Raw genomic sequence first — 12,348 nt, 5'->3', positions numbered from 1 at the left:
ACTCCAATCTTGATGACAGGTGTAACTTTCCTATTCCCCATGATTAAGTTTATTCTTCCTTGCTCCACATTCTCACTTCTTCCTAGTCCCTGCAAGTCACAACAAATATGAATACCGCAACCTGTATAAAGGACCCAAGATTTCGAATGGGGTGAGTTATTAGAAATGATAGTGTAAATACCTGCATGGTTGGGTTTGACTTTCCCATCCTTCACATCTTGCTGGTACTTTGGGCAGTTCCGCTTCCAATGAGCTTTTTCATGGCAATAGAAGCATTCAGCCTCTTTTGGGTCAGAAGAAGGAGTAATGAAACCTTTCTTGGTTCCACTTGAAGAAGAGCCATCAAGGGTCCGAGCCTTGGTACCCTTTGAAGATCTCTTTCTCTTCCTCCCTCGACTTTGCCCGATTGCCAAGACCGGAGTTGAGTCTGGAGTAGGAGTGATAGCAACCGACTTCCCCTTAAGACCTGTTTCTGCGGTCTTGAGAAGTCCCTGAAGTTTGCTGAGGGTGACCTCTTCCTTGTTCATGTGATATGTCATGCGGAATTGATCATAGCACGATGGTAAGGAGTGCAAAATGATATCTATTGTAAGCTCCTCAGGAAAGTTCACATTGAGCTTCAGCAAACGATCCACATACCTTTGCATTTTCTGCATGTGGCTCGTGACGGACTCTCCGTCCTTCATCATGGTTGTTATCATGGAGCAGATGACTTCGTACCTCTCTTGTCGTGCACTTTGATGGTGTCTTTCCATCAAATCTTGATGCATTTCATAAGGGTAGAAGTCTTCATAAGACTTTTGGAGTTCAGCTGTCATGGTGGCTAACATGATGCAAGCCACCTTGGTTGCATCTCTTTCATGAGTATGAAAGTCAGCGATCTCCTGGGGAGTTGCAGTGGACTCGTCAATTTCCTTAAGCTCCTTGTCAAGGACATATTCTTTGTCCTCGTAGCGGGTAATCATCCTGATGTTTCTGATCCATTTGTTGAAGTTGGATCCATCAAAGGTGACTTTCCCACATAGACTCATAAGAGTAAAGGAGCCATTAGGATTCGAGCCAGAAGCATTAGTTGAAGACATCTGAAAAAGAAGAACAAGTTTAGTTTAGATTTAAGAGAGTCCTTAATAAAACACCCAAATGTAATATTAAGGCTAGGATCCAATCACAATATAATATAACTTAGAAGAGGTATGCCGTAATCTAAGCTATACCATATTTGAAAGGTAGGTGAATGACGATTCACCAATTTCCACCATGAAAACCGAAATATTAAATATTTAGTTTTTATTGGTTTTAGAAATTCCTAGATTCTTTGAGATCCAATGAACTTTTCAAAGGCATGTTTCAATCTCGGGAGTGCCCTCCAGGTTTTGTGACTGGAATGCCGAGGATCACAAAACGAGGTGTGAAGTAACCATGCAAATCGCTTGGTACCCTTAAAGTTTATCACTCAATCGATGTGCCAGTAAACCACACACGCTCCACTGATACTATAATAAACCTTAAGTCACCCTTTGCCTACCTTGTTAAGTCCAAGTTAGTGTGCCGGTTAACCACACACGCTCCACCAACGACTCAGACAAAGTGTAAAGTGTAATTTCATGGATTAGCACCTTATTCACATTTTTCCTAAAGTAACTAAGATTGGGAATTTAATAAAACGTTTAGTTACTTTATTATATTCATCATACTTTGAATGAGAATTTATAAGTCCTTGTCTTACCCGTTCGGCTAACGACCCTCCACCAGTCAAGCAAGCGGTGGGTGAGAATATTCACCAATTAAGTCACCATTTTATAGGCAACAACCTTATACCCACCTTATAGACCGGCTTCGTGAATGAGGCGTACTAGCGGTAAGACGACTTTATTCTTATACATATATATATATAATTATTAAATTATCATAATATAAGTATAAGGGTTGAATTTTAACTTTTTAAAATTCTAGGGGTTGGAACTAAAGTTTTAACTTAACTTTACTTGTTCCAAAACTTGAGGGCAAGTTTTGTAACTTTCAAAACTTTTCATTTCTTGTAACTTATGAGTTTAATAGAGTCATAAAATGAAGACTCTTCATTTTTTATAACTCTTGTGTTTTCTTAATGGTTTTAACTCAAGTGTGACTCTTGGTTTTCCATAACTTAAGGATAAGTTATGGACTCCATTAAAACACATTATGATCAAGAATTAAACTACCAAATAGGTTACAGATAATTCCTATGATCATCTAAAACATCATAAGAACAAGAACATGAATATGAACACAATCAAAAATTACATAAAACTTTGTAATTTTGATAACTAGTTGTTGTAAATGAATTAGCAAAGACATTACAGCATCAAAAAACAAGTTTACAATTACCAAAACAGTTTTGGGTAATGTTTCTAATTCATTTTCCATAGTAATGCTCAGGTGCACTCCTAACTCTTGTGGAACGCCTCAGAGGCACAAATTCGTCAATTGGCTCAACAGGAGTTTCCTCCTCAAGTTGAGGGCTAGAGTTTGAAGTTCCATCACCACTTGACTCTTGAATTTCTTCAAGATCAATTTGCCTCCCACTGTCTCCTTGGCTTATAAACTCTCTTTCTCGAAAGACTCCTCTTCTTCCTACAAAGACCACATCATCACTTGTTCTGTAGAAGACGTAACCAAAGGATTGATGTCGGTAGCCGATGAAAATACACCTCTCGCTTCGAGGTTCGAGCTTATCATGAGTCTCGCATCTCACGAAAGCCTCGCAACCCCAAATCTTGATGTGGTCTAGTTTGGGTACTTTACCAATCCACATCTCGTGAGGAGTTTTGGCAACTTTCTTTGTAGGGACTAGGTTAAGGATATGGGTGGCAGTCTCTAAGGCATACCCCCCGAATGAGATTGGTAGCGAAGCTTGACTCATCACGGAACGAACCGTGTCTAACAAGGTTCGATTATGCCTCTCAGCCACACCATTCAGCTGCGGTGTCCTGGGAGGTGTCAATTGTGAGACAATCCCACATTCCCTTAGATAGTCGAGGAACTCTGAACTAAGATACTCACCACCTCGATCGGATCGAAGCATCTTAATGTTCCTGCCCAATTGATTCTTGACTTCCTGTTTAAATTCCTTAAACCTTTCGAAAGTCTCTGACTTATACTTGATTAAGTAGACATATCCGTATCTACTGTAATCATCAGTAAAAGTCAAATAATAACGATTAGCATCCCGTGTGGCATGTTTGAATGGTCCACACATATCCGTGTGTACAAGGTCCAACAAACCCTCACCCCTCTCACACGAGCCTGTGAAGTGTGACTTTGTCATTTTTCGAAGTAAGCATGATTCGCAACTATCATTTGACTTTAGTTCAAACGACTCCAAGACTCCATCCTTTTGGAGTTGGCGTATACGTTTCTTGCTTATATGTCCAAGACAACAATGTCATAATGATGCTTTATCCAAGTTATTATTATTAAGAGAATCAATACACAAAACATTATTTCCTATGTTATCTATAACAGATACAGCTTCATACACACCATCATAAGGTAATGCTTTAAAATAAAGAGTCTTATTAAAGAAAGCATTAATCGAACCAACTTCATTATCAAATGAAAATTTGAAACCTTGTTTATACAATGCATGTAATGAAATAATATTTCTTGCCATTTCTGGCGAATAACAACATTTATTCAAATCTAAATTTAACCCACTACTTAGCGATAAAGTATAATCACCAATCTTGGTGACAAGTGTAACTTTCCTATTCCCCATGATTAAGTTTATTCTTCCTTGCTCCACATTCTCACTTCTTCTTAGTCCCTGCAAGTCACAACAAATGTGAATACCACAACCGGTATCAAGGACCCAAGACTTAGAATGGGGTGAGTTATTAGAAATGATAATGTAAATACCTGCATGGTTGGGTTTAACTTTCCCATCCTTCACATCTTGCTGGTGTTTTGGGCAGTTCCGCTTCCAATGTGATTTTTCATGGCAATAGAAGCATTCAGCCTCTTTTGGGTCAGAAGAAGGAGTGACGAAACCTTTCTTGGTTCCACTTGAAGAAGAGCCATCAAGGGTCCTAACCTTGGTACCCTTCGAAGAACTCTTTCTCTTCTTCCCTCGACTTTTCCTGATTGCCAAAACCAGAGTGGAGTTTGGAGTAGGAGTGTTAATAACTGACTTCCCCTTAAGACCTGATTATGTGGTCTTGAGAAGTCCCTGAAGTTTGCTGAGTGTGACCTCTTCCTTATTCATGTGATATGTCATGTGGAATTGATCATAGCACGATGGTAAGGAGCGCAAAATTATATCTATTGCAAGCTCCTCAGGGAAGTTCACATTAAGCTTCAGTAATTGATCCACATACCTTTGCATTTTCTACATGTGGCTCGTGACAGAATCCCCATCCTTCATCATATTTGTTATCATGGAGCAGACGATTTCATACCTCTCTTTACGTGCACTTTTGATGGTATCTTTCCGTCAAATCTTGGTGCATTTCATAAGGGTAGAAATCCTCATAGGACTTTTGGAGTTCCGCTGCCATGGTGGCCATCATGATGCATGCTACTTTCGTAGCATCCCTTTCATGTGCCTGAAAGTCAGCGATCTCCTGAGGAGTTGCAGTGGTCTCATCAATCTCCTTAAGCTCCTTGTCAAGGAGATATTCTTTGTCCTCATAGCGGGTAATCATCCTGATGTTTCTGATCCACTCATTGAAGTTTTATCCATCAAAGGTGACTTTCCCACACAAGTTAATAAGGGTAAAGGAGCCATTAGGATTAGAGCCAGAAGCAGCATTGTTTGAAGACATCTGAAGGAAGAGGACAAGTTTAGTTTAGATATTAAGAGAGTCCTTAATAAAACACCCAAATGTAATATTAAGGCTAGGATCCAATCACAATATATTATAACATAGAAGAGGTATGCCGTAATCCAAGCTATAACATATTTAAAAGGTAGATGAATGATGATTCACCAATTTCCACCACGAAAACCAAAATATTAGATATTAGGTTTTTGATTGGTTCTTTGAAATTCCTAGATTCTTTGAGATTCAATGAACTTTTCTAAGTCATGTTTCAATCTCGAGTGTGCCCTCCAAGTTTTGTGACTGGGATACCGAGGATCACAAAACGAGGTGTGAAGTAACCATGCAAATCACTTGGTACCCTTAAAGTTTATCACTCAATCGATGTGCCGGTAAACCACACACGCTCCACCGATATTATAATAAACCTTAAGTCACCCTTTATTTACCTTGTTAAGTCCAAGTTAGTGTGTCGGTTAACCACACACGCTCCACCAACGACTTAAACAAAGTGTAAAGTTTAATTTCATGGATTAGCACCTTATTCACATTTTTCCTAAAGTAACTAAGATTGGGAATTTAATAAAACATTTAGTTACTTTATAATATTCATCATACTTTTAATGAGAATTTATAAGTCCTTGTCTTACCCGTTCGGCTAATGACCCTCCACCAGTCAAGCGAGCGGTGGGTGAGAGTGGACACCTATTAAGTTGCCATTTTATAGGCAACAACCTTATAACCACCTTATAGACCGGCATCGTGAATGAGGCATACTAGCGGTAAGACGACTTTGTTCTTATACATATATATATATATATATATATATATATATATATATATATATATATATATATATATATATATATATATATATATATATAATTATTAAATTATAATAATATAAGTATAAGGGTTGAATTTTAACTTTTAAAATTCTAAGGGTTGGAACTAAAGTTTTAATAAGACTTTACTTGTTCCAAAACTTGAGGGAAAGTTTTGTAAACTTTCAAAACTTTTCATTTCTTGTAACTTATGAGTTTAATAGAGTAATAAAATGAAGACTCTTCATTTTTCTAACTCTTGTGTTCTTTTAATGGTTTTAATTCAAGTGTGACTCTTGGTTTTCCATAACTTGAGGACAAGTTGTGAACTCCATTAAAACACATTATGATCAAGAATTAATCTACCACATAAGTTACAAATAATTCCTATGATCATCTAAACATCATAAGAACAAGAACATGAATATGAACACTTTCATAAATCAAAATTACACTTATAACTTTGTAATTTTGATATTTAGTTGTTGTAAATGAATTAGCAAAGACATTACACCATCTAAAACAAGTTTTCAAGTACTAAAACAGTTTAGGGTAATGTTTCTAATCCATTTCCAGCAACTAAAGTCGAAAATCTGCACTATGTCGACCCTACTTGCCGAGTGCATTAACCTACTCGACGAGTAGGTTGAAGATACTAGTGAACTCGATGAGTCCCCCATGGACTCGACGAGTCCAACAGTCAGACAGCAAGTTTTTCAACTTTCTTCAACTTTTTAGCACAAATAACAAACTAACAAGCCTAGGCTCTAATACCACTGATGGGTTTTGAGCATTCTAACACTTCCTAAGTGTACATGCAACCCTAATAACCTTGGATCTGTGTTTGTCTAATTATCATGCAAACTTGAATTCCAAGGCTATATTCCTATCTAGCATACATGGGGAACAATTTTTAACTTGAATGATAGATAGAATAACTTACCTTGTTGTTGCTTATGTTCCTTGAAACCTTGTGAGCCTAGCACCCCAAGTGTGATGCCTCAAATGCTTCACACAACACCAAATGCTCTTGGAAAGACTTTTGAGAGAATACACACTTCTTGAAATCGGCCTAGCCCTGTTGTTTCCTTAGTGTAGCCGATTTTGGTGGAGAATGGGATCCTTATATAGTGTTGACACGTCTAGCGTTACACCATGTAAACCCTAATGTGTCATGACTCTTCATTTCCATGACCCATGGGTTTGTAACTCCCATGGAGCATCCATGAAGCATCCTATGGGTGGAACCCAACTTGATAATCCAAGGAGCCTCTTAGCCCACTATACAAGATATGGATGATTTACATAATCAACCCATATAAATTAATTCTTGATCAAACTAATCAAATAATATTATTACTATATTAGAATTTATAATATATGAATAATCTCCAAGTGATATTTCTCTCATTTAGTCTATCCAATTGCATGGTGCCATGCAACCCAAATGGACCATGCCGGGTCGGGTCAAGTACATACTAGAAAGAGTTATGGACTTAGACACCTTATCCAACAGGATGATCTCTGGTCCATTTGGTGAGAATGTAGCACTTGGTTTCCGGTATGTGAATTTTAATTGAGAATTTCCCTATTTTAGCCTTGGACTCGGCGAGTCATAAGGTCCGACTCGCCGAGTAGGGACGAGACTCAGGACACGTTTAAGTTGGCGACTCGGCGAGTCCATATCCCGGACTCGGCGAGTCACCGCTGCTGGATGAAACCCTAAATTTCAAGGGTTTGCACCCTATTTAAACCCTCATTCCGCCCCAACCTCGTCCCCATTCACCCCCCAGAACTCCCAACCTCGCTTTTCCCTTATTTCCTTGAGAGATTGAAGTGTTTTTGGAGTGTTCTTGAAGATTTTGAGGAGAAAGAAGAGTAGATCAAGAAGAGGAGAAGGAGACCAGGCATCTTTGTGTCATCCTAACGTTTTCCTTGAGGTATAGCTCGTTTCCCCCCTGTTTTCAAGCTTGTAATCTCTTTTAGCTTCATAGGAGTCCTTCTTGGGCTCTTCCCCAAGCTTGTTTGTGCTTTGTGGGTTGTAATAAGTTGTTAGCCTTTAGATCTAGGCATGATTTAGTCCCTGGAACTTGGATCTAATGCCTTTATGGGGTCATATTGCATGAAAGCCCTAGATCTACCTCTTTTGGTGCACTTTGAGAAAAAAATCCATATTGGTGAATAGAAGCCCAGATCTGTGAATGGCATGGACTGGAATTGAGCAAATCGGTGTATTTGATGGATGCATGGCTGCGACTCGGCGAGTCGTATATGTGACTCGGCGAGTCTGGTCGCGAGTCACTGGACTGGTCCCTTCATGATGTGTCGAGTTGAGCCGTGAGCCACAGGGGGTGACTCGGTGAGTTGGGAGCTGAACTCACCCATGTTAGGACTCGGCGAGTCAATGCCTTGACTCGGCGAGTCCAAGGCAATCTTCATAGATCAAGAACAGACTCGGCGAGTTGTTCATACAACTCGGCGAGTCTTAGCATATGTGTTCTTCGGATGAAGATGAACTCGACGAGTTGTTCATACAACTCGGCGAGTAGGATGAAGGAGTTGAATGACAGATTAGAAGGTGAGCTCGTCGAGTCATAGCCCAACTCGACGAGTAGAATCAGGGACCCAGGACAATAGTCTGGACAGGGACTCGGCGAGTGGTGATCCACTCGGCGAGTTGGGTCAACTAAAAGTTGACTTCGAATTGACTTAGGGCTAGACCAGGGGTAAAATGGTCTTTTTACCCAAAGGACAGTTAGCAGTGTATGATTAAGTATATTGTGGGAATTACAGACGGGGAGTTTCCGGAGCAGCAGCAGCAGTAGTAGGTGATCAATTCCCACACAGACCAGCAGCTATTTCGAGGTGAGTTTCCTTCCAGTAGTAACGGGTCTAAGGCACCAAGGCCGGCCCGTATAGATGAGACGTTAGTATTATAGTGTGGGCCGAGTCCGTATCTATTTGTTGAGTTGATTATGATATATGCCAGTATGATAGCATTGTTTACACTTGTTGTCTGTACGATACTTGTATGATAAGAGTTGGTGGTTGAGTGTGGGCGAGACCCGTATCTCTCCGAGAATGGAGTGTGGGCTAGGCCCGTATCTCCCAGATAGCGAAGTGTGGGCGGGGCCTGTATCTTCACGAGTGTGGGCGGGGCCCGTATCTCTCAGAAAGTGAGGTGTGGGCGGGGCCCGTATCTTCACGAGTGTGGGTGGGGCCCGTATCTCCTAATTGCATGTTATTTGTTAAATGCTTGTATGGTATGGGGTATTATGGGGGAGCTCACTAAGCTTTGTGCTTACGATTTTAGTTTTGGTTTCAGGTACCTCCTCAGCTAGGGGAAAGGAGCCGGCGCGGTAGCAGCATGTCACACACACACCCTCTTCGGTTTCCGCATTTACGAGCTTTTCTGGGATTGATACTCTAATATTCCGATTAGTTGTATGTTTTGGTTTTCGGACATGGTTCAGTTTATATTATGGATGATCGGATGATGTTTTAGTTATTAATATTTTCTAAAGTAATGTTTTTAAACAAAATTTTTTTTATGTGAAAATTGGGTCGTTACAAGTTGGTATCAGAGCCCTGGTTTGAGGGATTCGGACACGCCTTCGGGAGTGTCTGAACTCAAATCGAGGGATTGAAAGAATTTCTAAAAGAAAATGTTCTCTAAAACCTGGAAAAGAGTCATAAGAAAGAGCGAAGTGTGTGACGTGCGCAATCGGCCGAGCTCAAGTAAGTATTCCCCATAGTACCCATACAAGTTTATGTTATATTTATCAGCTTTCGTAGAACCGCATGCTAGAATAGGACTAAGGATCTAGGAGTGATGCCTTATGTGCCTACTATTTGTGTTTCAGTTGTGTGAGAAATTGCATGCTAGTTAAGGAATAGACAGTAAGCAGGATAGCCTGAATAGGTTATGCCTGGTAGTATGTGCTTCGCACTACATGCTAGCTCAGTTCCTGACAGTGGATAGAGTTAAGTGAGACTGTTACCCTAGTCTGAATGCTGCTTGCTTCGTGCTTTGTGGGACTCTGAATAATGGGAGTTAGCTATTAGTTGAATGCGTCACATCACATGTAATCAGGATTGGATAATCTTAGAGTGCCGAATTTGATCCTACTGCATAGCTCTTGTTTGAGTCCAACCGTTGTAGGGACGAGTCCGGTACTCGAAGGATTATCTGAGCCTCGTCACGTGTGATGGCATTCGAGTAATGGCCAATTGGCATCATAATGAGGCCTGCAGCAGCTGAGGACTGGTTAGAGTAGAATTAGAGATCTCCCTAGGGCAAGCCTAGGATGAGTATAGCTTTGATCAGCAGTAGTGAAGGGGATCTGGTGGAGTCGAGGAATTCCTTGGAGAAGGTACGGATAGATGTGGAAGGTAGTATGAGCCCGTACTACTGAAAGTAGAGGATCCGTACCCGAACCAAGGAAGGCCAAGATGAGACCAGGGAACCTGTAAGTAGTTGAGATCCCTCAAAAAGTAGCGGTATCACTAATGATTATTATGATGTTTTGCAGAATGGTGGTACTTCGACCGACACTGATAGATGGCAGTTCAGGAGAGGGGTCAGGTTCGGGATCAGGCTCCGAGCCGATTGACGAGAGGCTACGTGAGTTCATCACGTCGGAGATCACCAGGGGCATCCTTGAGTTGACCCCCATTCTCTTTGGGTCGATCAAGGAAGGGATCATAGAGTTGATGGAGGATCGCCTACGGGCATTTGGGAGCGATTTAGCCTCTAGCCAATCAGGATCTCGCACACTGTCCTTCAAGGACTTCAGGGGCAGTGGTGCGCCAGATTTCCATGGGGTGAAGGACCCCATTGTCGCCAGGCGGTGGATTGCAGATATCGAGTGTGCCCAGTTGACTAGCTTCTGCCCCGAGGGGTCGAAGGTGAGGTACGCAGCAGGGTGTTTACGAGACCGAGCCCGGGATTGGTGGGAGTCAGTGGGTGACTCGTTGGGAGCCTCAGCTATCGAGGCAATGACCTGGTCGGACTTTGTGACTAGGTTCAGGGCAGAGTTTGCACCGGCGGTCGAGCTTCAGCAGCTGGCCAAAGAGTTTCTAGACATGAGGCAGACGACGGAGACTGTGGTGGAGATCACCGCCAAGTTCCGGGAGAGGGCTTTATTGGTGCCCCAGTATGCTGGTGACGAGGACATGAGGAGGACTCATTACCATGATATGCTACGAGCTGACATTTGGGAGCATGTTAGCTTTTCGGCTTGCCCTACCCTGGACTCTATGATTGCCAGGGCTAGGGAGAGGGAGATAGATTTGGAGCACATCCGGAAACGGAAACTAGAGGACGGTCAGGCAGGAGGGGCTTCGGGGAAGAAGCCCAAGGGATCAGACGGTAGGCCGAAAGGTCATTCAGGATTTAGCCGCTGCGGGAAATGCGGCAGGACGCACGTGGGGATATGTAGGATGGGATCAGGAGGCTGCTACAAGTGCGGCAAGACAGGGCACTTTAGCAGGGATTGTACTGCTCCAGTTTCAGCTATTCAGACATCCGAGTTGCTGTGTTTTCACTGCAACCAGAGGGGCCACAAGAAGGCCAATTGCCCCCAGTTGACAGTTGCAGCGCCAGTAAAGGCGCCAGCTCCAGCGACCCTGCGGATCACGGATGGTCGGCAGGGCAAGGCAGAAGCTCCAGTGGTGAGGATTCGAGCATTTCAGTTGACTGCCGAGGAGGCACGCGCCGCACCCGATGTGGTGACGGGTATGATTCTTCCCCTTTATATTTTTTATGATGATGTTATGTTATTGATATGTGCTCTATATGTATATTTATGCCTTAGGATCGTTCCATGTGAACGGCCTCCCAGTTCAAGTGTTATTTGATTCAGGAGCATCCCGATCATTCATTTCCCTTGCACTTAGCAAGAAGTTTCATGAGCCATCGGGCGAGTTAGATTGCCCTTTGGAAGTGGAGATCGCTGACGATCGATCGGTGCGTGCATCGATGATATTCCGAGATTGTGTGCTGCGTTTGTTCGAGGAGTGCTATTTGGTAGATTTGGTTCCCATTCCGTTGCGTGGGAACAAGGTGATTATAGGCATGGATTGGCTGAGCTCCAATGGGGCGGTGATAGATTGCGCGCAGCAGCTAGTACGGGTCAGGACCCCAAGCGGGGGAGAGATAGTGATTCAGGGAGAGAGGCCCCAGCGAGGACCGACCTTTTGTTCCGCTGCAAGGGCAAGGTGCTATTTTCAGCAGGGTTGCGCCGGTTTTGTAGCTTACGTCTTGGATGCCCGGGTGAAGGGCAAGACGACGATTGATGATGTTCCTATTGTTCGTGACTACCCGGATGTGTTTCCCGAGGATTTGCCGGGGATACCTCCAGAGAGGCAGGTTGAGTTCAGGATCGACCTAGTTCCGGGTGCGGCTCCGATAGCCAAAGCACCGTATCGACTTGCTCCCCCTGAGATGCAGGAGTTGTCTACGCAGCTTCAGGAGCGGTTAGACAAGGGTTTCATTCGGCCGAGTAGTTCGCCTTGGGGAGCGCCGATCTTATTTGTGAGGAAGAAGGATGGGTCGCATCATATGTGCATTGATTACCGGGAGTTGAACAAAGTAACGGTGAAGAACCGTTACACACTTCCGAGGATAGATGACTTGTTTGATCAGCTTCAAGGAGCGTCTTGGTTCTCCAAGATCGATCTACGTTCCGGTTATCATCAGATGAGGGTTAGAGATGAGGATGTAT

This window comes from Lactuca saligna, chromosome 8, assembly GCF_052625555.1.
Source record: "Lactuca saligna cultivar CGN05327 chromosome 8, ASM5262555v1, whole genome shotgun sequence".
NCBI classification, from domain to species: domain Eukaryota; kingdom Viridiplantae; phylum Streptophyta; class Magnoliopsida; order Asterales; family Asteraceae; genus Lactuca; species Lactuca saligna.
The sequence above is the reverse complement of the archived record's forward strand: the minus strand, read 5'-3'. Positions refer to the sequence as shown.